We start from the raw sequence: 27557 nt of genomic DNA, 5'->3' as shown, positions 1-27557 counted from the left end.
TACCCCGTCGTGACCTGGTCGGGCGTTCACAACCGATATCAATCAAAAATCAGGGTCGAGGACGACTAACTAGGAGCTCCCTTGGGTTCGATATATCCTAGCAGGCTTCTGGCGAAGGAGCCAAAGCCAAACAAAGAAAGGTACTAGCCATACACCCAAGATGGGAGAAATGCCCCGAGGCATAACATACCTCGGAATGATCAAAGAACGGGCCGAGGGCAGAACCCTCGGGGATTCGTCAGCAGAATAGGGGTCGATAGGCGCGCAGGGCCGACGGAGGCACCCCGCTTGTCGGAATACAACTTCAATTTTGATGTTTCGGACATTGTATTCGCCATCAGTAAAATCAGAGACACCGGGTGGCTAAGGCCTATACAACCGGACCCTTCACAAAGGAACCATAACTTAGTGTGTGAATTTCACAACACACATGGTCACAGGACCGAAGATTGCCGACAACTCCGGGAAGAAGTGGCCCGGTTACTCAGCAAAGGTCACCTCCGGGAATTTCTCAGCGATCGAGCCAAAAATCAGTTCCGGGAAAGAGAGATGACCAAAAAGAACGAAACAAATGAGCTGCAGCATGTCATCCATACGATCTTCTAAGGTAACGGTGCCCTACAGGAACCCACGGACTCGAGACTCTATCTCGGCCCCATAACGACGCACTGGTAACTTTATTTTTCTTGTAAGTACATTTCAAATTAAACGTGTGATCACGGCCTACTCCGCACTACTATTTAAGTAGCAAGAGAGGGTCGGAGCAGCTTTTACCCGATTTAGGGTCGGGATCGAATCCATAGAGAGCTAGAATTTGGAGTCGAGTATCAATCTAGTGTAGAATTGTGTATGTGTTCTTAATTGAACTTCTATTCATAATTGGGGTTTTTGTTTACTTCTACTATTATCAATCTACAAATGGTAATTGCAACTAAAGTATGCTAAGAGTTATAATGCTACGAGTTGTTCAAATAGGTTTAAAAGGCACTAGGGTAGTGACTACCGCCTAGGCGGTCAATTGACGGGTACTTGAATCTAAGGCATGCTTGACACGTTTGGGGAGTATGTTATAACCGTTGCACGACTTTACCCACTCTACACCTCTCGGTGGTTCGAGTGATATTGCCCGAATTGGCTTTCTCAAGACCAATTGGGTGTGCAAATTTGCACAAGCAACTAGGGTTCAATTCGGGTATTACTCTATCGAGGTTTAACCCTTTAATTGGGGCTATCAATCTCTTGAGTACACCCCAATTCATTGTTGGACCAATTTCGGAGACTTAGGCTCTCTTTCTCAAGAAGATCTCAAGTCAACTCAACACAAACTAGTGTTTGCAACCACTAATTCAGAAATTAACCATGAAATTGGTCCAAATAACAAACACCAATAGTCAAATTAGCCCTAAAATACAAGACCCGTCAATTACCCACACTAGTGTTGAGCCACAACCCTAGCTTAAGGGTCTAGCTACTCATAATTAAAGAAGAAAAATAATAAATAGATGAAGAAAAGCTCATAATAATTAATCACTAAGTTAAATACAAAGATTCAATGATTAAAAGTAGCTAAAATTGCCCAAAATGGCTTAGAAAGTCAAACCCACGAGCGCAGCTGCTTAATTACAATATCTGATACCCTAAAAATGGAAAAAGAAACTATTTATACTAGGCTGGAAAATTTGGACAAAAATGCCCCTGCGGGGTTAGTGCGGACCGCACAAAATGGACCGCGGTCCGCACTGGACTCTTGGCTTCAAAATCCAGCTCTCTGAATTCGGGCTCCGCGGACCGCACAGAATGGACTGCGGTCGCGGAGGCTTCTAGTGCGGTCCGCGTAAAATGGACTGCGGACCGCGGAAGCTTGAAACTCTAAAAATGTAACCTCTCTGATTCTTGGCTCTGCGGACCGCACTAAATCGACTGCGGCCGTATTGCCTTCTGTGCGGACCGCACAAAACCTTGTGCGGCCGCACTGTCTCTTAACTTGAAATTTAGCCTCTCTGAATCTCCTAGTGCGGACCGCACAAAGTGGTGTGCGGCCGCACTAGGCCTGTTTAGCCTGAGCTTGTCTTGTCCTTGGAACTTGTGCAAGTTTTACTCCGTTTGAGCTGATCTTTGACATCTCGTCACTTTGATGAACAAACTCGCAATCAAGCACAACTTGTGAGCCTTTTGGGACTATTTTGTATGAATTTCTAATCAAAGTATAAGCAAGAAGGAGTATAAAATGCGTCAAAATCCCTAGTTATCAATGTGTACTCGTGGATCCAGGTAGCTCGGCTAATATTGTCAGGTCGAGGGCGACAGAGCAACTCGGACTGCTTGACCAAACAATGCCCGCCTCTCGAGTCCTCAACGGATTCAACACGGAAAGCGAAACAACAAAAGGGAAAGCCACCCCACCAGTCAATATGGACGGCACAACCCAAAATACCGATATCTCCACCATCAAAGGAACTGAAGGATAAACAAACAGTGAAATAGTAACCGCGAGGCATGTTCTCGGTTGTACCCGAATGAGAAAACAAAGGATAGTACCGCGTCCTTGTAACAAACGATCAAAACATATCAGGGGCCGAAGCGCCGTCAGCACTAAGGTATGATCACCTCCCTTTGTCAATTACATCTTATACTAACCAAAGTGCAGGTCTCCGATCGAAACAGCTGAAGCGCTTTCCAACTCGAAGGCCTTAGGTTTCAAAAGCATGCGTTGCACTCTTTTTCTTAGATCAGGTTTTTATCCCCAAGAAAGGTTTTACCAGCAAGGTTTTTAACGAGGCAACATCTATATGCTACCTAAGGAAGACTCAACAAGTATTCAAGGATTCTCTCCAGTCAACCTCAAATACTGGTGGCATCCCCCTGGAAGGTCAGCTACTCGGAGAAGCCAAAATGCGCTAAATGGGGTCTCGATAGGAAAACAATATACCGGGCCAAACGATCGAACGAACCGTGCCCGCATAGAATAAATGAGCCCTCAACAGCAAAGAGATGTATACTTGTACCAAGTAATCAAAGAATACTTTCAAAAAAGCATTTTGCGCTTCAAAGAAGCTCGGTATTTCTGCCAAAACGGCTCCTCTATCAAAAACGTCCCGAACACTCAGGGACTGGCGTCGAAAAACTCAAGGTCACATGACCCCCGGGCCGGTAAACTCCAAAATTGTAAGGCCTCAATGAGGCAACACCAAGTGTACAAGTAATGGCTCCCGAGCCAAAAAAAAACCTCGATGACTCGAGGACTATCGCCATAGACTTATCAAAACCCGAGGCCATAAGACCGCATACGGCCAGCCTCGGTCTCATAAGACCTATATAAGGCAATAAAAATATCTGTAAGACCTCCAGCAAGGCATGAACCATACTTGTACCAAGTAAACAAAACTGTAAGACCTCAAAGACATGTAAAACTTGTAAGACCTTACTAAAGGCATAATCCCGATCTTAAAGTTAAGGCTATATATCGAACTTGTAAGACCCCTAAAAAGGTATACCCTCGATATAGATGCCGGAACTACTTCACTCGGGGACTGAAAGGCTCCGGCCAAACACAATGACTACGGTCACAAGGTTGTACCAGCCAAACTAACGCGACTCGGGGACACCCGAATGTCGCTATAAAATCACAGGCCTTCAATTACTTCAAACATACTTTGAAAAGAACCGGTTAAACAGGCTACCCTCGACACAGGCAAAAGAGCTTCGACCATGTCAGCTCCTAACTATAGGCTTCGAGATACTCAACCTTCGAGCCAAACCTCCCGAGGTGCTCGATCATCGCCATATAACGGCTCACAATCGAGGTTTTATCAAACCGTCGAAGATTCGGGAAAACACAACTTGAAAAGTCCTTAACGGGAAAAAATAAAGCCTATATTAGAGGTCGTACCGACCAATGCGTAAGAGCCACTGTCGCCAGCCCATATAAAAGGTCGTACCGACCCAAAGCGTAAGAGTCGCTGACGCTAGCTTACATTAAAAGGTCGTATCGGCCCGACGCGTAAGAGCCTAAGGGCCAGGTTTAAATTCAAAAACTTGAGGGTCAAATGAGCTCGAGTCGAAACCCGACTCGGAGACTGAACCCAAAACAGTTAACTAAGTATGCCTGAGGGCAAAAGCATAATAGCCTAAGACGCCAGCTTACATTAAAAGGTTATACCGACCAAAGCGCGTAAGAGCCTACGGGCCAGCCTAATAAGCCCTAGGGCCATACTATGAATCTAAGGATTCCTTTTAACTTGAAGACCAGTTCTTCTTGCGGATGGCTAACAAACATCGAAGGGTGCATGAAAAACGAAGTCGCAAGATTTCTTTATGTACACATATGTGAAAGAATACAAGCTCCATTTATAAAATACTTTGAAAGTACTATATACAAAATCAAAAAAGGAAAGGCCTAATCTACGTCCCTCTCGGGGACTACGACCCATCGGTCTCTTTCTTGTTATCTTCGGCATCGGATAGAAAGAACTTAGCGTCGTACTCGGCCGCCTTTGCCTGCTTTATCTCTTCCGAGAGTCAAAGCCCCAAACATGGATCTCCTCGAGGGTTTCCCTCCGAGATTTACACCGTGAATACTCCGAGCTTCTGCTCTCACGGTCGAGAGCCCTTCTCAGCTCAGCTCGAGCATCAGCAGCGTCCTTCAAATAGACTGCCACCTTCTGGTCAGCCTTAGTTGGGCTCATTACAGCTTCGGCCCTGGCATCTACGATCTCTGCCTTCATCTTTAAAATTTCCGACTCGAGCCTTGCAATCATGCTAGTTCGGACTAGGTTGTTCGCTCGAACATTTCGGAACTGCGCGTCAAGGGCGGAAGCCTTGGCCAAAGCATCCTTCTGGGCCTCAACCTGGGCTTTTAGCTCGTCGCGCTCACGCTTAATTTGGCCAAATTCGCCCCAAAGTCATTTTAGGTCCTCCGTTTTTCTCTGCAGCTGAAAAAGGAAAATATTAGCCTGCGAAAACAAAGGGTGGAGCATGCATTAGCTCAAAACAAAGGTTACCTGTCTTTCGAGACGATCCTCGTAGTTTCGATTTCGATCCGCATCATAGCGCAGGCGCGCCAGCTCGTCTTCCTCTTTCATAAAAAGAAGCCTAAGGGATTTCTCCCCATCCAAAGCTTTCTGCAGCTTGGCCTCACGGCGAAGCAGCTCGGATTTAAGCTTGTTAAAGGCCTGCAAAAGAAAGCTCGATAAGAAAGACGCGAAACTGAAAGGATCATATACCAGCTACCAAAACTTACCAAGGAGCTAAGCCGCTGAGCCTCAACAAAGGTCGAGCATACATCCGATGGCTTAGTTCCCCCCGAAATGCCTAGAGGGAGGCGCCATATGACCCTCATCCCTCGAAGTAACTTCGACGGGAACGGGAAATGTTTTCTCGAAAGCAGAGGCCTCCGAAGCAGGAAGATCGGCCGACTCGTCTCTTTTGAACCTCAGAGAAGGACTCGCCCCGCCGTGAGCATCCTCACACCTCGAAGACTCTTTCCGTTTATTATCGATCCTCAACCCCGAGGTCAACAATCTCTCCTCCTCCCCTAGGGGACACGGCTTCATCTCGGAAAAACCTCCAACACCTGCGACGGCAGAGTTAGTGCGCTAAAAACAAAGTATCTTTCTGAGGAAACAAGCCACTAAGCACCTACCATGATTTTTTGCCTCACATCTCCCCTTGGACAGGTCTCGCCATTTGCGCTTATCATAGGTCGAGCAAGCTGCCAGCTTACGAGACCATTCAGCCAGGTCAGGAACCTCGTTCGGCAGCCAAGGAATCGCGAAAGAGAATGAAATAAAAGAAAAAAATAATACATATATACGTCTTTACGCAGCCCGCCTCCACTATGGACAAAGCAATAAAATTACAAGTATGCCACTTACGTGCGAAATTCCATTTCTCAGGAAATGGCAAGAATTCTCCAGGGATAATATCGATTGTCCGTGCTCGAACAAACCAGCTCATCCACCCTCGATCCTCATTCTCTTCATCGTTAACGGCACGGGGCCGGGTGGATCAACGTCGCAGAGTAATCAAGCCCTGGTAATGTAGAGGCCGATATAGCCTAACTAGATGGCTAAGGGTGAATTCAAGTCCGGCCTTATCCGCAAAGTACCTTATCGTCAGCACTATCTTCCAAAGGGATGGGTGAACCTCCGCCAGGGTAACCTGATACCTCCTACTAAAATCAAGAACGACCCTGTCAGGGGAGCCTAACGTAAAAGGATACTTATACACATTCAAAAAACCCTCGACATGGGTCATAATGTTCTCCTCCGGGGATGGTACCTGCAATACCACTTCTTCTCCCCATCCGCTGTCTTTCCTAATCATCTCGAGGTATTCTTCCTCTATTGAGGAGACGAACCTCGATGCATGCTCCCGATTCCCTTGAGCGTTGGGAGGTCTCTCCGACGTAAAGTCTCTCCTCGAGACAAAGCACCTCGAGGTTCGCTCACCAGATACCGGCAGTGTACCACCGACCGAACGTGGAACGGAGGTAGAACTCTTCTCTCCTTGATGAACGGATTTCGATGTAGCAGCCATGGCTACGGTAAAATAGGAAGAGGGGGATGAAAATTTGGGCGAAGGCTCTAAGTTGAAATAACGAGAGAACTGGCACAAAGAACAAAAGTTCTATGAGAGGGATAGTTACCCAGAGTAGCAGAATCCCCAGTTAAGAAATGAGCGAATGCATATATAGAGGCAAACGGCGGTTGGTTTCCTATCCAGAAGACCAATTAGGTCTAGCCATGACAACACCACTTTTTGGGAAATGTACAAGTGGGACCACCTCGGGGGCCCCACTGTCGTGTCGCATGAACAATGCTGTCACGCGGTGCTCGAGGAATATTGAGACCGCGAGGGTCTGTACTATTATAAGCATAAACTCTGAAGAAGCCATCGACCTAAACTCGATATGGTGCCCGATCTCGAGAGTTCCGATTGCCCCCAAATATGAACTCCTAAGGGTCGACACCAAAGTTCCAAGACTGAATTTCGCATGATCGCTGAAAAATAAAGAATGCGAGGCTAGAAACAAAAAATCTTTTTCACATTACCAAAAATATGTTTGTACAGGGCACCTTTACAAGATTTGTTTTCCCCGGGAATACATGTACGAAAATAAAAGAAAAAAAAGGCGACACAAGCCTACTCTTCGTCGCCACTGCCCTCTGAGCCATCTCCAGGACCTTCATCCAAAGTGACTAAGAGTGCCAACTCTTCCTCCAAACCTCGGGCCTCTTCGATCTTAGCTGAGAGATCGGCACCTTCAACATTGGCTTCCTCTAAGGCTTGCCTCCTCGCCTTTGCGCGAACGTATGCGACAGTCCGAGTCAGCTTCTGCTCGGCCTCCTCCGATATCTCTCGGGCTAGCTAATTTGCAGTAGCGGCGTCTCTCAGATATGTAGCGGCATTCTCCTCGACCTCGGACTTGGCCGCAGATAGCGCAACAACCTCCTCTCGAGCATTTCGGAGAAGACCCTAGGTCGATTCCAACTCCGAGGACACAATCTCGTTTCGCCTCCTCAGCTCGAAAATCTCCGTATTCATAGCAGCAACTTCTTCCCGAAGTCACCCCGCGAGAATATCCTTATGCCCGATCTGCAAAGGAAAAGATAAGTCGGTAAACATCGAATTATGAGAATGGTGAACGAATTTATGAATAACAAGTTACCCGCTCCCTTATGAATAACAAGTTATCCTTATGCCAGCCTTTTCTCGGAGCGCTCCCTCCAAATTCGCCTGAAGCTCGTTTAACTCCTCCTCCTTCCGGGCAGAGGAGGCCTCCGACTCCTACAATCCCGAGGTGAGTTTCTCAAGCTCCTTCCCACGGCATGAAAGCTCATCTTGGAGCCTAGAGAAGGTGTGATCATACATCTTCTTGGCCTAAAACGAAACAGGAGAATCAGAAAAAACGAGGAAAGGTACTTGAGGCTAGAAAGGTGTACATAAAAGGCTATCACCTTCTGCTAGAACCTCTCCGCTTCCTCGATAGCGTTGGGAGCGTCGAGATCAATGTCCTCACTGACACCATCAACGCCATCAAGGAAGTTGCCAAGCTCATCTCCCCCTCCGAGAGGACCCTCCATGTTGGTAGCGTTTGGATCCTAAGCGTCCCTGTATTCCCCGGCGAATATTGAGGACCCAAATTAAGGCCACCCAAGGCTTAAGTATCGCCAAGGGGCAAATCCTGTCCCCGAAAAGCTCCAGGCCCGGACCTTTTGGAACCAGCAGCAATGGTTTCCTCGACAGGAACTGCACCACGTTCGACCAGGTGCTCAGGGACCGCGTTCGCACCCTCCTCGGGGGTCTCCACCACACGGGATCGACCCAAATCGACCGTTCCTGATTCAACGGCCTTCGGTCGGGATGCATGCGGGACGTCTGCGCCCGGCCTCGTCCTTTGTACCAAACGGTATTCATCATCATCGTCGTCTTCATCCCAGTACTGGAACTTGCTCCGAAACCTGAAGCCGAGGTCCGGGCAGCAGCTCGAGGCCTGCGTGATTTAGGCTTCCTTCCAAAGGAGAATCAGAAACCGCCTTTTTCTTCCTCTTCCTGCCCTTATCAAGCTGCGGAGCCTCTACCTCGCCGTCGGGAGGCAGTCTTTTCTGTACTCCTGCGCAGACATAGTGATCAAAATTTATCAGCACAGAGGATACGGGGAAGAAATATAGAAATATGATATAGGCGGCAAGAAGGATTTTACCATGATTCTTGGCCACCCACCGCATTTTTGCCAGGTCGGGCCAAGACTGCCCGAGAAATGGGAACGAAGCATCCAATTGCCTAATCCATCTCGGCAAATCCTGGACCACTTCGGGATACCAAACGGTAGTTGCATAGACGAAGGGGAGATCATTTTTTGGAAGGAAGGTAAGAAGACAATAAAGCATGTTCGAAGAAGGGGTACTTACGCTGCGTATTCCACTCCTCTGGGAATGGCATCCTTTCGGCCGGGATGATGTCCGAGGTTCTCACTCGGACAAATCTGCTCATCCAACCTCGATCCTTGTCCTCATCAATGCTCAAGAAAAATGGCTTCTTGGACCGAGGGTGCAGCTTAATCAAACCTCGATAAAGTCGAGGGCTATACAATATAATCAAATGGTCAAGGGTAAAGGTCGTACCCGCGACCTTGTTGGAAAAGTAACGAAGCATGTAGACTATCCTCCAAACAGATGGATAGATTTGGCCAAGCATCACTCGGTATTTGTCACAGAAGTCGAGGATAACCGGATCTATCGCCGGAGAAGAAGGGTCTAAGGAATCGACGGGACCCAAAGTGAACGGGCATGTATACACATAAAGGAAGCCAGCCTTGTGGTCTGTTATGCTCTCGTCGGAACGGGGGATCTCAACCAGCACTACCTCCTTCCACCGACAGTCTTTTTTCCTTTTCCTATATTGGTCACAACGCTAATATATCGGGACACGTGTTCGCATCGGCCCAGTGTAGACGAGGGTCTATCGACGAAAAAATTGTTTACCGTTTGAACTCGGTAGGGGTACGCTGTTCAACGGTGGGCATCACTTTGTGTTTGCCTTTGGATGTTCGAGACGAAGAGGCAGCATCCTCTTTTCGAGGCACCGTTTTGAGGTTCTAGCCATATGGTGGAAAGGGCCTTTCTGAGAAAGTAAGAAAGGAATCAAGAACGAAAGAAAAAGGAATGTGAAAGGGGATGGCCTTGGCCTTGAAAGCTTGAAGATGTTGTAAAAGTATGAATTATCAAACGACTGATGTATTTATAGAAGCCATATGGGCAGCGGAAAGGAAGAACCAATAGCGGTTCGTGGGCTTCTCGATAGTCGTATTGACGGCGACCATTGCACGGCTTTTGAGTTATGGCATTTAATGCTCTGGTAGGTTGACGTCATGATGATAACGCTTAAGGAGTAGGAGCTCAAAACCGTTTCCTCTCACTTTGCTCTAGGAAACGCGGGGACTATCTGTATACGGTAGAAATCGACAGGTCGATTTCACGATCATCAAGGCATCTCGAGGGTTCTCAGTGATCGACTTCGAGGTAGTGTAAGTTACGACCGACCTCGATGCAATGTAAATTAATGGTCTCGGTGGATCAATGTGAAGTTCCCTAGGAGCACGGCTAGAGCTGACAAAGTCTAGTAGGCTAGCTCTGACCCGTATCATGGCATTAAATGGATGTACCAGCCCCATATCTTTGTAATGAATGCATTTGTACCATGTTGGGATTCCCCCTCATATATAAAGGGGATCCTTGTCATTTTGTAGACATCTGTTGCTCAATACTAAATACACATGAACACTCTCTCTGCTCTCTAACATATTCTCTTGATCTCATTACTTCCATATATTGCTTATATTCGTTGTGTTCTATTTATTGTTCCTCATTTATTGCTTATTATTGGCCATAAAGAGCCGTCATTGAATCTATTATAACTGTTAGCCCCTCCATCGACTTGCCCACGGCAGGGTATAAGGCTCGACCTCGAGGCCCGAATAAACAAGCTCGAGGCCCCGCTCATCAGCCTATTGGTTTGGTTATCACCTTGTTTTCAAGCTATTATCTCATTTTTCTAATTTCTTACTTAACCTCTGCTGCCTAAACAACTAGCATAAAAATAGATCACGTATTTTTAGAAATACGAAATCAAATTTAATTGTAATTACCATTTTCACGGTAAACAAAATCAAATGCTTATTTTTCAAATTTAATTCATGATCCAGCTTCCTCCTATTTGACGAAGATTGATCTCGATAAGAAGGTATCTCTCCCAGCTCATCTTCACTCTGTGTCTCTGTCTATTGGGCTCGCTAGTTCAATCAATTGTGGCTTGGTAACGGATCTACAGTTGCTAGTTTTGGCACGGCAATTCAATTTCTTCAATATGATTTAACAAGTGTTTCTTCAAGATATATTGGTGGTGGATTCACAGGGGTACGATTCTTTGATGTGCTTGTGTCTTTAATGTCTTGCAATGAAACCAGAATTTGTGCTTTTTTCTTAAGATTTAGTTATAGAATTACTAGTATAGGATTTTGGCTTTGTAAGGCCTAGGGATTACCAGGCCTTTTTTTTTTTATTTCAAGGAGCGCTTTTTTTTTGTCATGATCTGGGTTGGCCCTTTAGGGAGAGGGGTGGAGGGGGCATGGAAGCTACACTTCACTTTAGAAGCAGGGAAGGATATGTGAGAGTTTGCCAATAGTTTTTCTTTTTTTTTAAACCGTTAAAAATGTCAACTTTTTGCATACATTAAGAACCATTTATGTTAAGTGGTATATATCAATGAATCAAAATAGTCCAACACCTATAAATTAATTGTCACGACCCAAAATCCACTAGTCGTGATGGCACCTAACCCAAGGTAAGCCAACTAATAACTATCCAATTTCAATATTGCTAATAAGTCAATTAAACAAAATAAGTTATCTGGATCTATTATATTTCCCAAGAACTGGTAGTACAAATCATGAGCTTCTAAGAATAGAGTTTACAAAGTTGATATGAAGAAAATACATCTTCTGTTTGAAAAGTACATAAACAGAATTTTATAATCTAAGGCTACGGTGAACAAGAGGCAGCTACAGCAGGAACGCAGGTACGCCTTCAAATCCAGCAACGATCGAACGCATCAGCAACGGCATTCAGAATCTGCACGCAATGTGTAGGAAGTGTAGTATAAGTACAACCGACTCCATGTTCAGCTTTTGCACAGTTTTCCAAAAATAGTTCCGTTTTTCAAGAATATCAGTGAAAAGCCAAATCCTTTATCGAAATCATCGAAAAATTATGAGATAGTTTGAAACCAGAAATTTTCCTAAAAAATTATTTCCCCAATAAATAAAAATGTTTCATTTCCTTTCCAAATAACAAGTGTGAAATACCACTCTATGCCCGCATATCAATGTGTGTAAAAAGTCATGAATAATGTGATACCGTACAGTATGAGGAAAATGTGTCTCTATGCATGTGTGTCATATATGCATGCCAATGCCATGTATCTCATAGATGAATCATGAACTCACACTCTCAGAGTACTCAACCTCAATGTATCACATTTTCCACTCATCATACTCAACCACTCGGTACTGTATATGGCTCATACGGCCCAGGGGAATCCATCCCAAAACATATACAACACTGACTAGAAGTCACTCAGTACCGAGGGAAAAAAGGGCAATCCAACCATGTGGAGAAATCCATCTCCAAGTATCAAGTACTTTGGACAAATCCATGTCCAGTGAAATCCATCCCTCAATAATATATAAATTCTCAACCACTCGGTACTGTATATGGCCCATGCGGTCCAGGGAAATCCATCCCGCAATATGTACAACACTGACTATAAGTCACCCAATACCGAGGAAAAAGGGCAATCCAACCCTGCGGAGAAATCCATCTCCAGATATCAAATACTTCGAACAAATCCATGTCCAGGGTAATTCATCCCTCAATAGTATCATCCGCGCTCACTGGGGGTGTGTAGACTCCGGAGGGGCTCCTTTATCCCAAGCGCTATAACAAGCCAATCATGGCATAAATCAATAAAACATGCTGAGGCGTGCAGCCCGATCCCATAACTGTCACTCATAGTCAGGCTCTCAGCCTCACTCAAACATCAATCTCTCAGTCTCATCCACGGGCTCACAATGTCATGAAAACTGACCCAGATTAATGATATGATGTATCAATAAGTAACAAGTGACACTGAGATATGATATGAATGCATGAATGTGACTGAGTACGAAATATCAATGAAATCAATGAGATGACAGCAAGAAACGACCACTAGGGGTCCCAACAATATCAGCATAAGGCCTAAACATGATATCTAGCATGATGTACAGCTTAATTACTTTATCACATGGTGAAAAATACAAATATCAACAAAGTGGGCCACTAAGCAGTGCCTTGGAAACAACAGAGTCACAACTCGCAGGGTGCACGCCCACACGCCCGTCACCTAGCATGCGCGTCACCTCAACACCAATCACATAACATATAATTCGGGGTTTTCATACCCTCAGCACTAAGTTTAGAAGAGTTACTTATCTTAAACAAGCCAATTCCGACACCGAGCAAGCCAAGAGATGCCCCAAGAATGCCATCACGCTCGTAGCGACCTCCAAACGGCCCAACACTAGCCAAAAGCAACACAAATACATCAGATAAGGTCCAAGAAAGCAATTACAAATGATAAAGCTCGAATCCTAAGTCAAATCCCAAATCTGGCCAAAAATCACACCCGGGACGACGCCTCGAAACTCGACAAAACTCATAAAATTCGACAACCCATTCAATTACAAGTCAAGCCATACTAGTTTCACTCAAATTCGACTCCAAATCGGTGTTCAAAACTCAAAAATTTATATTATGAAACTTTAGGCCAAAACCCCCAATTTCCTCTTTAAGTTCATCAACCAATTGCCAAAAATGAAGATAGATTCATGAAAAATAATCAAAGCTGAGTGTAGAACACTTACCCCAATCCTTGTGATGAAAATTGCTCCAAAAATCGCCTCAATCCGAGTCCCACATCTCAAAATATGAAGAAATAACCAAAACCTCGATTTTATAGCTTCTGCCCAGCAATTTCCGCATTTGCGGTAAAAATGCCGCATCTGCGACCTCCGCTTCTGCGGATAAAGAACTCGCATTTGCGAGAAAACCGCTTCTGCGATGGCCAGGACCGCACCTGCGGTCGCGCTTCTGCGCAAATACCTCCGCTTCTACGGACCTCCACCCCTCAGCGAAAACTCGCATATGCCATGCTTGGCTCACATCTGCGGCCATCGCACCTGCGGAATGTCAGTCGCAGGTGCGGAAACACCAGAACCAGTAGCTCCTCAGCAATGAAAACATGAAGAACAATGAGCTGAACCTCGTCCGAAACTCACCCGAGCCCCTCGGGACCACATCCAAACATACCAACAAGTCTAATAACATCACACAGTCCTACTCGATGCCTAAAAACACACATAACAACATCGAAACGATGAATCACACCTCAATTCAAAATAAATGAACTTGAAACTTTAAACTTCCACAACCGATGTCGAAACCTATCAAATCACGTTCGATTGACCTCAAATTTTGCACACAAGTCACATTTGACATAACGGACCTGCTCCAACTTCCGGAAACGAAATCCGACCACGATATCAAAAGGGCCACTCCCGGTCAAACATTCCAAAATTCCAACTTTCGCCATTTCAACCATATTCCACTACGGACCTCCAAATCACGATCCGGATGCGCTTGTAAGTCCAAAATCACCCAACGGAGCTAACGGAACCATCAGAAATCCAATGCGAGGTAAATTTCTAAAAAGTCAAAATTGGTCAAACTTTTCAAATTTAAAGCTTCAAGCTGAGAATCATTCTTCCAAATCAATTCCGAATAACCTGAAAACTAAAACCGACGATTGACATAAGTCATAATACATCATACGGATCTACTCATGCCCCCAAACAACCGAGCGAAGTACAAATGCTCAAAACGACTGGTCGGGTCGTTACATCAATTAAGGACCATTTTGATCATTTTATCGTCCATTTGACATGTCTAACTGGGGCTAAAATTTTGTCCTTCAATCCAATTCTGATGTCATTGCTATGTATCAGGTAATATGGCTGCATTATGGAAAATAGGAATAATATCCGAGCAAGAAAAAAGGTAACCAAAATTATACTATTTGAGTTTATAATAATGTTGAAGTTCAGTTCTGTCTGCAGGATTTTAACCTACGGGGTTGAACTTTAATGCTGAGGGTAAAAGAAATAGTGAAGCAGGAACTACATGTTTCACCAAAAGAAGGTATGTTTTGTTTATGAAAATGATCCGAGAAATTTACCATAGATCTGAGTGCAGTTCTTGGAAGTAGAAGACAAAACTAGAGAATGCAAGAGCTACTCGCTCTGTGAGTTGTGTTGTGACAACATGAGCTACTGGCTACTGCAGTCTAGGTACTAGGCACCAAGAAAAAATTGCCCTATTGTTAATGGCTTTTAACACTGAAGTTACCTAGTTTTACTACAAACAGATTCTATTTTTGTTTCTTTCAAAAGGTGAATGTACAGCTAGCGTAGAAAGATTTCTGAATGAATCAGAGGTATCAGAACTTCCCCAACTGCCAAAATAAATTGATGTGAAATCATCTATATTGAAGATTGAATTTCGGGTTGAATAGTTGGAGTATTAAGCTTGGCAAAGAAGTTTCGAATCTTCACAGAAGTAATAGTACTAGTTAAATTTTTTCTCATCTGCTTGAAGCTCGATCACCACAGAATATGGGGGTAAAAAATTCAAAAGTTGATTCAGTTGTCACATGCATATGTTGCCCCACGAGTATGAGTTGTCAATTTAATACAGGATAGTAGTAGGAAAAAAACAAGGTTGAGTTGAAAATTAAGATATGATACATGTAGGAAACAATAATGGAAAAGGTGAACTTTTGGCGAGAGAATGATTGCATAGTAACACTAGTTCTTTAATTTCTTCAATAGATACATGACAGCCATTGGCAAAATAGAGATGTTCACTTTTTAAAACTTAAGTCTTTCAATAAATATAAACGACAAAATGCAACAGAGTCGTGGAAAATTTTGCAAAGAAGCCATGAATCCTGATCTAGGAGTTATATCCAGTACACCCAGCACTTATTTGTCCGTTGGCGGAGAAGAGCTTTGGAACTCCAGAACATACATGTCTGTAGTAATTAATTGCTTTTATTTGTTACTTCTTGGAATTTCATGTGGAATAAGAGCCAAATTTCTTGTGGATTTAGCAAAAGCTATAATTTTAAATGCACCTTCATGTTGGCTCCCAGACAAAGCCTTTGCTTTTTTCCTTCGGGAAAAGGCATAAATATCCCTCTTAACTTGTTTTGCATTTGCTTGTACTTTGCGAGAGTTCTATTGAACAAAAGCTAGAATTTTAAATTCCCTTCATGTTAGCTCTAGTCAATGGCTTTTTTTTTTTTCAAAAAAGACCTAAATATTCCTCTAGACTTATCTTGGATTTGCAGTTACAATACTTATTTTTTTGAGGGTAATAGAACTTTCGCAAAGTACTTACAAGTGGGTTATTGCAAATATGAGAAAAGTTTAGGGGTTAGTTTCATAAAAGTTTGGGGAGCCCTTTTATGTTTTTTTTTTTTTTTTCGTGAGTGATAATGATAGTGTATAGACCAAATTGCTCGGGTAAAAGTGATGGAACAGTTCTACATGCTAAAAGTAGTCTAAATATCCCCACTTTAATACTTCTTTCTGGCTTTCCTTTTGTTCTTTTTAAAGCTTTATGCATGGAGAATCATAATTCCCATTTCCAACAAAATAAAAAAATAAATTAAGCAACGACATTGAAAAGTTAACCATTCATCTATTTAATAAATAATTACATAAACGCATGTACATTTTAAATTGGACAATAGTTAGAAATTAGAGACCCTCATTGCATTTTCTTAAACTCTATAAATCAAAGACCTCGCAGGATCACTTCTTGTGACATTGAGATCAAAATCTCTTTGGAGAACATAAGCACGCCTACAAATAGAAAATCAACCAAAAATTAATAGAAAATTATCAATCACAAGAAAGTTTTCTTCCCTCAAAAGATCAAAATTATAAAGAAAACTATTAATAAAGCTGAGAAGGGAAAGAAGATTCATACAATGAAGCAACGCCTTCTTATTTGATGTCTTTTCAAGACTTTATTTAACTTAGCAGTCATTTCTCTGTGTGAAAGAATTTGGGCAGCTGGTGAGCTCAACAACACATGACTTCTTTGAATTGGAGGAGACCACAAACCACTCTTTGAATAATCAAAATCAAACTCTGATAAATCAGAAAACTTTGAGAGCAGCCTTTCTGATACTGACTTAGATACCAACTGAATTTTCAATGGAGAGGAAATCATTGCAGTTTCATCTTGCCATGAACATGGAGAAGAGGAAGATAATGAGATTTCAGACATATTGGTGTGCATTTCTTTTGTTTTCTTTAATTCAAAGTGAGAGGTACATAAAAAGGAGACAAGATTTTAGAGAAGAATATAAAAAGGAATGATGCATGATAAAGACGTGTATGGACATATATGCAATAATGGAGAGGGGAAAAGGAGAAAGTGGACGTGGGTTGTATCATTATAAATAGGAATTTTTACCTCCTATAGCAAATGTTAGCACCTTATTTATTTTAAATAAATATCATTTAAAAAAATTATATTCTACAGATACCTTTTAATGTTTATAGCAAAATATCTAATTTTGGTTACCTCCTACTCCTAAGCCACTAAATGCGCTATTCAGTTACACTATTTTCTTTCTCTCTCTACTTTGATACATGCCATTCTCTTCCCCCATTCCCTGAAAATTTGCGTGGTATACCTATATCGAAGACTTCTCTGACTTTCTCTTTGTCTTAATTGTGGCAACACCAGCATTCACATCCTTAGGCACAACATCACCTCTGAATTCTGACCATGACGGCATAATTGCGGGCAACATCGCCACTTCAGGAAGACCCATGCCTAGAATAATTTAGGCGTCTGCTGCCGCTGGAAGCTTAAAGAATCGGAGTTTTATTATGGCAATAATTTGGTGAATCCAAACATGGTTGCCGGGAAGCTAAGGGCTGACCACGGCAGTTGGATTGCTGTTCACCACTTTCGAGGCAAGCGAAACTTTCAGTTTTTTTTTTACTGTACAGGATGCGTGGGAACAATGAGATTCAGGGTTTATGCTCGACGGCGGATTCGCTGGAAGTTAGGGTTTGTTTTTGAACAAATACGACATAGTTTGGGGCTGAGCAACTTGATTTTCTGCTAATATATTTCAATGTTTTTTCAACGTATCACGCTGTATTTTCATGTATTCATTGTCTTTTTTTTCATTGTAATTCAATGTATCTCGTTGAATTCCATGTATTTCATTGTATTCACTGTCTTTTTTCTATTATATTTCAATGTATCCTGCTGTATTCTATGTATTTCATTGTATTCACTGTCTCGCTATATGCCATGAATGTATTTATATGTTATTTTAATTAATATAATTTATGTATTCAGATGTATTATATAATTTTTCTGAAGATTGCTATATTTTTTGGGGTATTTTTCGGTTGAGAATCTTTTGTATAACTGAAAATACAAATTTTGTGTGTTATAATTGAGTTTGTTGAGTTATATTAGGAGTCTATTATGTTAATTGATTCACTTTCCGTTTAAAAACGGTGTAATCCCCTGTTTCACGCCGTGAATACAGTCGAATACAATAATCTGTCCAGCTGTAATCCCATGTTTCATGCCATGAATACAGTCGAATACACTCAAATACAACAACTGATTAGCTGGACTTCCCTGATTCACGCCTATTTTTGCTACTGTATTCATGAATACAGTAGCTTAAATACACCTAATATAGCAAATGGTATACATCTTAATACACTTAATACATCTTATAACAACATAAAACGTATCTACAATCCGTAATATAACAAATGGTATTTATAGATAGCTAATTACCACTAAAAGATAGTGCTTTATGAAAATTTCTCACAAAAATATGTTGAGGCTCATATTTGGTGTTACAATATCAATATGGTATATGGGCGTTGGACTTTGGTGTTTGGTGTAGAATTTTTACCAAGAATTAAAAAAATATAGCACTCGAAGATGCTAAGAAAATTTTCTGTCTGTACATTAAAAAAAAGGAATTAACCTTATAAATACAATATAATTTTCTGATAAAAGGGTTGTCCTAAACAGGCATTTGCACATAAATTAGTTGACAATCAGATTGATAATAAATAGGGAACATAAGGAATAGGAACCAATATTTTGACATCCACACAAAATTAGTGTTTACCTAACTCACGTATGATCTAACGAGTACAATCGTTATCAGTCATTAGTCTATTTCTTTTGGTTAAGCTATAGATAAGTCATTATCAACACATGTATATGTGTACGTACACATCAAGTTATGACAAATTAATTCCTATGTGTTAGAATTTCTCAACTTTCGTGGTCATAAATGATCTTTCACCCATTTATAATAACATACCTACAATTCGTGCCAAGAAACATTTGGTCTTTTTCCTCTGTGCTATATCTATCATAATTTTCTATGCATATCAATAAAGCAACTCACATGGGAGTTAACAATATATTAAAGTGATTGTACATATATACAGACAATACACAATTATATCATTCTGGCAGATCCAAGACTTAGCTATTTTTCTAATCCACATTAAAAGCTGGCTCCTAATTGCCACCTTATTTCTTCGTGCAATTATATTGGAGTTTCATGTTGTTTGCTTTGGCGTAAAACAAACTAACCTCTATAAGAAGTCTGTAATATTAATCCACTCGCGTACGTTGTTGATTATTATTGTGCTCTCGTATATATATGTAATGCATAATAACTAAATAACTTATGCGGTAATCTTTATGATAATTTTGTTAAGATGATCCCACAGTATGTTTTGAACTGAAATGTTTAGAGACTGCTCTTAGTCTTCTTGTTCTTGCACCATATGATAGATTTACCTCCATACTTTAACCTCTTGAGTGAACTCTCTTGTTTTCAAACATTTCTTTTTTTTTTTTTTGAGTAATTTCTTTTCTCATTTTGCTCTTGGATTGAATTTAAGGATTCGTTTGTCCATTAAAAACGATTTTTTTTAAAAAAAATTGTTTGTCCATGGAATTTTGCAAGTTTTTGAAAAAATTTCGAAAATGAGTTTTTCAACAAATAAAAATTCCCTACTCACAAAAATGTAATATTTTTTTAAGCGAAAAACATGTCCAAACATAATTTTAAATTCCAATACCAATTTTTAACTTTTCAACATATTATTTTGTTAAAAAAATATAATTTTTATGTCCAAATACCTACGGAGAAGGTTGAAATTGTCACTAACTTTCTAACATGCGTTCATTTCTATACTTTTGGATATATACTGATCTGACATGTGAGAAATAGTTTCCCATGTTAGAAATTCTAATAAAAAAGGTAAATGTCATTAAATGCACGTTGTAACTTATGGAAAATTGTGTAGCAAAAAGCTTGCCTTAAAGCAGGACAAAATGAAAAGATATTTTGCAGTGACAAAATCATAATGTGAAACTCTTTGTACACTGTCAAAGATTGTGAGTCAGTGCTACTAGAGTATTAATTATGAAGGTACTATTGATGAGACAACAAATAAATGTGACTGAATATAGGTGCAATCACCCTGTTTCATCTAATCCCAACTTACGATTTCCTAAAGTCAATTGTGAGAAAATTAAAACACTTCTTTAAAGTACTTCTAAAACTCTGAAACCAAGATATTTTTTAATTTTTTAATGACTTGCGTGTAGTTTTAACCATCTAAATATTATTTCCAAGTGTCGATTTTATGCCTTATACTACTGCGAGCTCTGGTCAACTTTTTCATAACAAGAAAAAGGACAAACATTTTCTACATAGTTCCTTATTTTTTTTCATCTCTTAAAACTTAGTGGAAATCTTCTCCATTTTTTATTTCTTCAAAATACTGTCTAGGCATTAAATTCAGTAAACAAGATTCTTTCGTGTTCTTTTTCCCCTTCTTATTTGGTCCTCTATATTGGACTTTCGCGGAAGTCTCCCCAAGAAATAGCGTGGAAATATTTTTAGTTCACCGCTTATAATTGAGGAATTTTCAGAAACCACTATTATTTAGTTGTAATTGTTGAAAAAATAATAGATAATATTGACAAGGAACAAGATGGAAAGAAAATAACTTAACGAAAAATACTGTCTCGTGGCAAGCCACTGCCTTCAAAGTGATTTCGGCCCGACTGGGTGCAAATCGTTAAGACCGGTCGCTCCCCAAGCTTCCACAGCACCTCCAAACACGTGCACTCGTGGCTAGAAGTTTGGAATTTGCACAAAACAATTGAACAGAATTCAGTTGAAGTGGAAAAGAAGATGAAGGTGTTTTTCCGTGTTAGATTATTCACAAAGAAGACTGCCTTGTTAGTAAACTGTATTTGTAAACTAATTCTGGAAAAACAAAGCAGAATAATATATAAAGAGAAAACGTAAAGAGATAGAAATCAATTCGAGCCCACTGAATTCATAGTGTTTCCTTAAGGAATTTAATCCCCTCCTAGTACCCAAGGTTATGGATTATTTCCTCCCAGGATAGAACGAATTACACACTGGTGTAGTGGTACTTCAAACCCCAGTGTTTCAGCGAACACAAAGTTCGGTAGCAAATCACACTTATTGTTGCTTTGTTTGATGTTAAAAGTATGCAGAAGAAGGAGGAGAAACTCAGAAAATCATATGAAAATTCTGAGCATAATAGTCTTGTATTTATAGCCAAAGTTGGGCTGGAATCTGAAGAGATGCAACTCTTCAGAATGGCTGTTTATGCAAAACGGCCACAGCATAAATGCCATAACATAAATGGCTATTTACTCAACAATAAAGAGGGAAAATAAAGAGGAAAAATTGAAGAGGGTAGTTAATTTTCTGTTACCAAAACAGAAAAATGGATTGGATTTAATATTATATTTATTTTAATATTAATATTATGTTATTAAAACAATTATTTAATAATATTTATGTTAATATTTTACTATTAACAAATAAACTTGGTCCAAAAAATTAATCAATCAATCATTTGACCAAATCCAAATCCAAATCCAAATCCGAAGCCGAGCCGAGCGAGCAGCGACGACGACGACGCGAGGCTTGCCTTCTTCTCAACTCTTTAAGAGCTAGAAGAAGAGCAATTGCTTATATACCCATAAAAAACTTCTTCCTCTTCCAATATGGGACAATGTCCCTTTGCCAAGGGGGGAAAACTTAAAATTTCACTCAAAAATTTCATTTCCCTCCATTTCCCATTCACCCTCTTTTAAGTATTTAATATACTTAAATACATAAAACCCCAACAATCCCCCACATGAATAGGGAATGGCTATATCAGGAAAACATGCATGAAAAACTGTGTGATTCGCAAGCAAGGATTAATTGCATCTGGATAAGTAGGTTTCCGTTTGAACTTTTCGTAGTGAACTTATGTCGGATATACTCGATCAATCAGTAGATTTGATATCTTTGAACCGTCGAAGTTTGGTGTATACCTAGACAACCATAAGTCACACAACCAACCCTTAACCGTCTTTGGTTCTCATTGTTGTGTTCGTTTCAGCCATGAACACAGCCTGGTTTCATAAGTGCGTAGAGAACTGGCCTTACAAAGTTCTCCTTGAAGCGGCTAACACTTCACACTTACATAGGTCATTCCTAAACGTGTCATCCCGTAGATACACTATTTGATATACCCTGTATCAAATTTAGAAATCATTAAAAAGCCTTAATGTTTTATCCTTGGTACTGAACATTGTCTCATCACGAGAATGTACCAAAAGTTTAGTTGACAATGTTGAACCGTCATTAATGACTTTGTTTGATCTCCTTGGACCTAGATCTTGGGATCTCCAGTCTTCTAGGTAGAGTTACCGCCACTATGACTTATTCTCGGCCACATTCTCATTCCCCTTGATGATTTCTCAACTACCTCTCTAGTTAGGCCTTTTGTAAGTGGATCCGACACATTATCACTTGACTTTACATAATCAATCGTGATAATTCCTCTAGAGAGTAATTGCCTAACGGATTTATATCTTCGTCGTATATGACGAGATTTACCGTTATACATAACGCTCCCAGCCCTTCTAATTGCCGCTTGACTATCGCAATATATGCATATTGATGCCAATGGTTTGGGCCAAAATGGAATATCTTCCAAGAAATTCCGGAGCCATTCAGCTTCTTCGTCGGCTTTATCTAAGGCTATGGATTCAGCCTCCATTGTAGAGCGGGAAATACAAGTTTGTTTGGACGACTTCCAAGATACCGCTCCTCCACCAATAGTGAATACATATCCACTTGTGGACTTGGAATCAGTTGATCCGGTGATCCAATTTGCATCACAGTATCCCTCAATGACTGCAGGATATTTATTGTAGTGCAAAGCAAAGTCCTGGGTATGTACTAAATACCCCAAAACTCGTTTCATAGCCATCCAATGAGATTGACCTGGATTGCTCGTATATCGATTCAATTTAATTATAGCACAAGCTATATCTGGTCGTGTACAATTCATGATGTACATTAAGCAACCCAACACACGAGCATAATCCAATTGTGATATGCTTTGGCCTTTGTTCTTTGCTAATGCAAGATTCACGTCAATTAGAGTCTTTGCAACTTTACAGCCCAAGTGCTTGAATTTTTCAAGTACTGTCTTAATATAATGAGATTGTGACAATGCCAGACCTTGAGAAGTCTTATGGATCTTAATTCTCATAATTATATCAGCAACTCCCAAGTCTTTCATATCAAACTTGCTAGTTAGCATGCTTAGTCGCATTTATGTTGGCAATGTCATTACTCATTATCAGCATATCATCCACATATAAGAAAACAATGACTATGTTATTTGGAACATTTTTAATGTACACACATTTATCACATTCATTTATTTTAAAACCATTTGACAACATTGTTTGGTCAAATTTCGCATGCCATTGTTTGGGTGCTTGTTTTAGTCCGTAAAGGGACTTAACAAGTCTACATACCTTCTTTTCTTTACCTGAAACCACAAACCCTTCAGGTTGTTCCATGTAAATTTCTTCCTCCAGCTCTCAATTTAAGAAGGCTGTCTTAACATCCATTGGATGAATTTCAAGACCATAAACTGCAGCTAACACTACTAACGTTCGTATGGATGTAATTCTTGTAACTAGAGAGTATGTATCGAAATAGTCAAGACCTTCTCGTTGTCTATACCCTTTGACCACAAGTCTTGCCTTAAATTTATCAATAGTGCCATCATCTTTCATTTTCCTCTTAAAGATCCATTTAGAACCCAACGGTTTATTTCCAGGAGAAGATCAACCAATTCCCATGTATGGTTGTTCAGTATGGATTCTATTTCACTATTAACTGCCTCTTTCCAAAACAACGATTCCGAAGAAGACATAGCTTCTTTAAATGTTTGAGGCTCATTTTCCAATAAGAAAGACACAAAATCTGGTCCAAATAAAGTAGACGTTCTTTGACGTTTACTACGTCTTGGATCCTTCTGGTTAAGTGTACTTTCTTTTGTTTCTTCCCGAGGTCGTTTAGATCATTCACCAATCGACTCACATTCCTTTTTATACGGATATATATTTTCAAAGAACTCAGCATTATCTGATTCTATAACTGTATTATTATGAATGTCGGGATTTTCTGATTTATGAACCAGAAATAGATATGCTTTACTATTAGTCGCATATCCTATGAAAACACAATCAACGATTTTCGGTCCTAATTTTACCCTTTTGGGTTTAGGAACTTGCACTTTTGCCAAACACCCCCACACTTTAAAATAATTCAAGTTGGGCTTCCTTCCTTTCCACTTTTCATATGGAATGGATTGTGCTTTGCTATGGGGTACTCGATTTAGTATTCGGCTAGCCGTAAGAACGGCTTCCCCCCACAAGTTCTGTGGAAAACCAAAACTTATCAATAATACGTTCATCATCTCCTTTAATGAACGATTCTTTCTTTTTGCAATCCCATTAGATTGGGGCGTGTAAGGGGCCGTTGTTTGATGAATAATTCCATATTCTAAACATATTTGTTCAAAAGGAGATTCTTATTCACCATCCTATCACTTCTTATCATTTTGATTTTCTTGTTAAGTTGCGTTTCAACTTTATTTTTGTATTGCTTGAATGCGTCTATTGCTTCATCTTTACTATTAAGTAAGTAAACATAGCAATATCGAGTACTATTGTCAATAAAAGTTATGAAATACTTCTTTCCACCGCGAGATGGTATTGACTTCATATCGCAAATATCTGTGTAAATTAAGTCTAAAGGATCTGAATTCCTTTCAACTGACTTATAAGGATGTTTAACGTACTTAGATTCCACACATATTTGACATGTTGATTTGTCGCATTCAAATTTAGGCAATACTTCCAAATTAATCATTTTTCGCAAGGTTTTATAATTGGCATGACCCAAACGTATATGCCATAATTCATTTTGACTCAAGTAAGTAAGACGAAGCTGAAATTTTATTATTATTTGGCAGAATAGCCTAAATGGCACTTATACTTGTGTCACTTTGTCATCCCGGTCCCCAAACTTAATGAAGTTTCATCTAGACACCTCTACTCGTTCAAAAGTAATATTTTAAACCCTTCTGACTGTGTGTGTTCCTCAATCGTCTTACTGTATTATCCACGTCAGATAAAAATATTCCATGTCATTATTTTTATTCACAAAAACTATTTTTGGAAAAGAAAAAGTTGAATCCTAAAGTTTTCTCTCACAAACACATTCATGCCTTTCTCTCTCTGAAAATCAGCCATTAGCAGGGACTGAGTTTCCTTGATTCAAGAAATGCAGGTGGGAAGTTTCAATTTGAGAGGATTGAAGGAATCAAACCCAGATTACAAGTTCTGGAGGAGCATACCGGAAGAAGAAAAGGCAAAAACATCTGGTGAATCAAAAGAATCAGAGCCAAGATTAGCCCACTTGAGCTTCCATGTCCATCCCACCAACACCCCAACAAGAACAACAATCCATATGAACCCCACAAACATCACTAGCTCTAACAATACCTCCCCAAAACTAAGTCTTTCTAAAATCTCAAGCACAGCCGCTACCAAAACCATAATAACAAGCAAAAAGAAGAAAAAGATACAATCCCCCATACCACCTTTGAGCACGGCGGCAAAAGAAAAAAGGAAAAGATGAGAGGGGAAAGGGGTAGAAGGAAAAGAAAACTTGAGATTGGAAGACGCTTGAATGCTTCTCGGTGTTAACCCCCCTTTATTTTTTCTTTTCTTTTTATTTTTTGGTATTTTTAATTAGAATCATAAACCTTTACTCGCTTCTTAAAGCGTGTAGTCACGCATTTTATCCAACTCAGCAAAGCAAATGCCACATAGGCTTGGTCAATGGTCAAAAGGGTTTAAAATATTGCTTTTGAACGAATAGAGGTGTCTAGATGAAACTTCATTAAGTTTGGGGACCGGGATGACAAAGTGGCACAAGTATAAGTGCCATTTAGGCTATTCTGCCTTATTATTTTCAACAACCATTACATTCAACTTGAAAAGGCCCTCAGTGAGGTAACCTTTTCCTACAAACATTTCGTTCTTACTTATTACAACCTTATCGGAAACAAAAACATATTTAAAACCATTCTTAACAAGAAGTCCAACAGAGACTAAATTTTTTCTAATCTCGGGAACATGAAGGATGTTGTTCAAAGTCACCACTTTGCCGGAAGTCATTTTGAGAAATATCTTCCCACATCCTTCAATCTTGGCCTTTGCAGCATTTCCCATAGAAAGCGTCTCATCGGGTCCAACAGGAGCATAAGTAGCAAAAGCTGCTCTAACCGCACAAACATGGCGAGTGGCTCCAGAATCAGTCCACCACTCTTTAGGATTGCCCACCAAGTTGCATTCGGAAAGCATGGCACATAAGTCATCAACATCATCATGCTTTTCAACCATGTTTGCTTGACCCCTCTTCTTGTCTTTCTTCGGAGCACGACACTCCGTAGATTTGTGTCCAGCTTTTCCACAGTTGTAGCAATTTCCACTAAACCGCTTCTTGCTTGGGTTGTATTTCGGTCCAGAAGCCTTCTTCCTCTTTTTGTTCTCTTCAACAATATTTGCTCCTATTATTGTTGAGTTTCCACGGCCTCTCTTTTCAGCAGCTTTGTTGTCCTCTTCGATTCTCAACCGAATAATGAGATCTTCAAGGGACATTTTCTTGCATTTGTGTTTCAAGTAGTTTTTGAAGTCCTTCCACAAAGGAGACAACTTCTCAATCATCGCTGCTACTTGGAATGCTTCATTGATGACAAGACCTTCAACAAGGAGATCGTGAATAATCACTTGCAATTCCTGGACTTTGGTAATAACAGACTTGCAATCTACCATTTTGTAGTCCAAAAACTTTGCAGCAACGAACTTCTTCAACCCGGCATCTTCGATTTTGTATTTCTTTCAAGCGCATTCCACAGTTCTTTTGACGTTTCCACACAACTGTAGACGTTATACAAAGCATCCTCCAGCCCGCTTAGAATATAATTCTTGCACAAAAAATCTGAATGCTTCCACGCCTCAATCACGAGAAAGCGTTCAGTTTCTGGAGTTTCATCGGGCAGCATAGGAACATCTTCCTTGATGAACTTCTGGAGACTTAGAGTAGTCAAATAGAACAACATCTTTTGCTGCCAGCGCTTGAAATCAATCCCGGAAAATTTTCCAGGTTTCTCCGTCGGTGCCAATGATGCCGGTGTTGTTCGGCTCGTCGAGGCATTGGAAGTCACCATTGGAACAGCTTGGTTCACATTATCATTAGTCATTTTTGTAAAAGAATGACACAAACGTTAAAATCACGTAGATTTTAATCTCCAATAGAGTACAAAATCACAAAGGTTTTACTCTCCAAAAACAGTAAGTACAAATACAGAAGATATATTAAATTCCTTAAGTTTGTTAGTAAACTGTATTTGT

General features: G+C 40.5%; 1 long non-coding RNA gene across 1 annotated transcript; it reads right to left on the bottom strand.

Moving 5' to 3' along the window:
• Window positions 1–16325: 16325 nt before the first annotated feature.
• On the bottom strand, window positions 16326–17077 carry LOC109217890. Its single transcript, XR_002066700.1, has 2 exons — window positions 16650–17077; window positions 16326–16522 (listed from the first exon to the last, which is right to left on the bottom strand). It is a non-coding gene; the product is annotated as an uncharacterized LOC109217890 (long non-coding RNA).
• Window positions 17078–27557: the final 10480 nt, after the last annotated feature.

The sequence above is a fragment of the Nicotiana attenuata genome, unplaced genomic scaffold (genome assembly GCF_001879085.1).
Source record: "Nicotiana attenuata strain UT unplaced genomic scaffold, NIATTr2, whole genome shotgun sequence".
NCBI lineage: Eukaryota > Viridiplantae > Streptophyta > Magnoliopsida > Solanales > Solanaceae > Nicotiana > Nicotiana attenuata.
The sequence above is the reverse complement of the archived record's forward strand: the minus strand, read 5'-3'. Positions and strand labels throughout refer to the sequence as shown.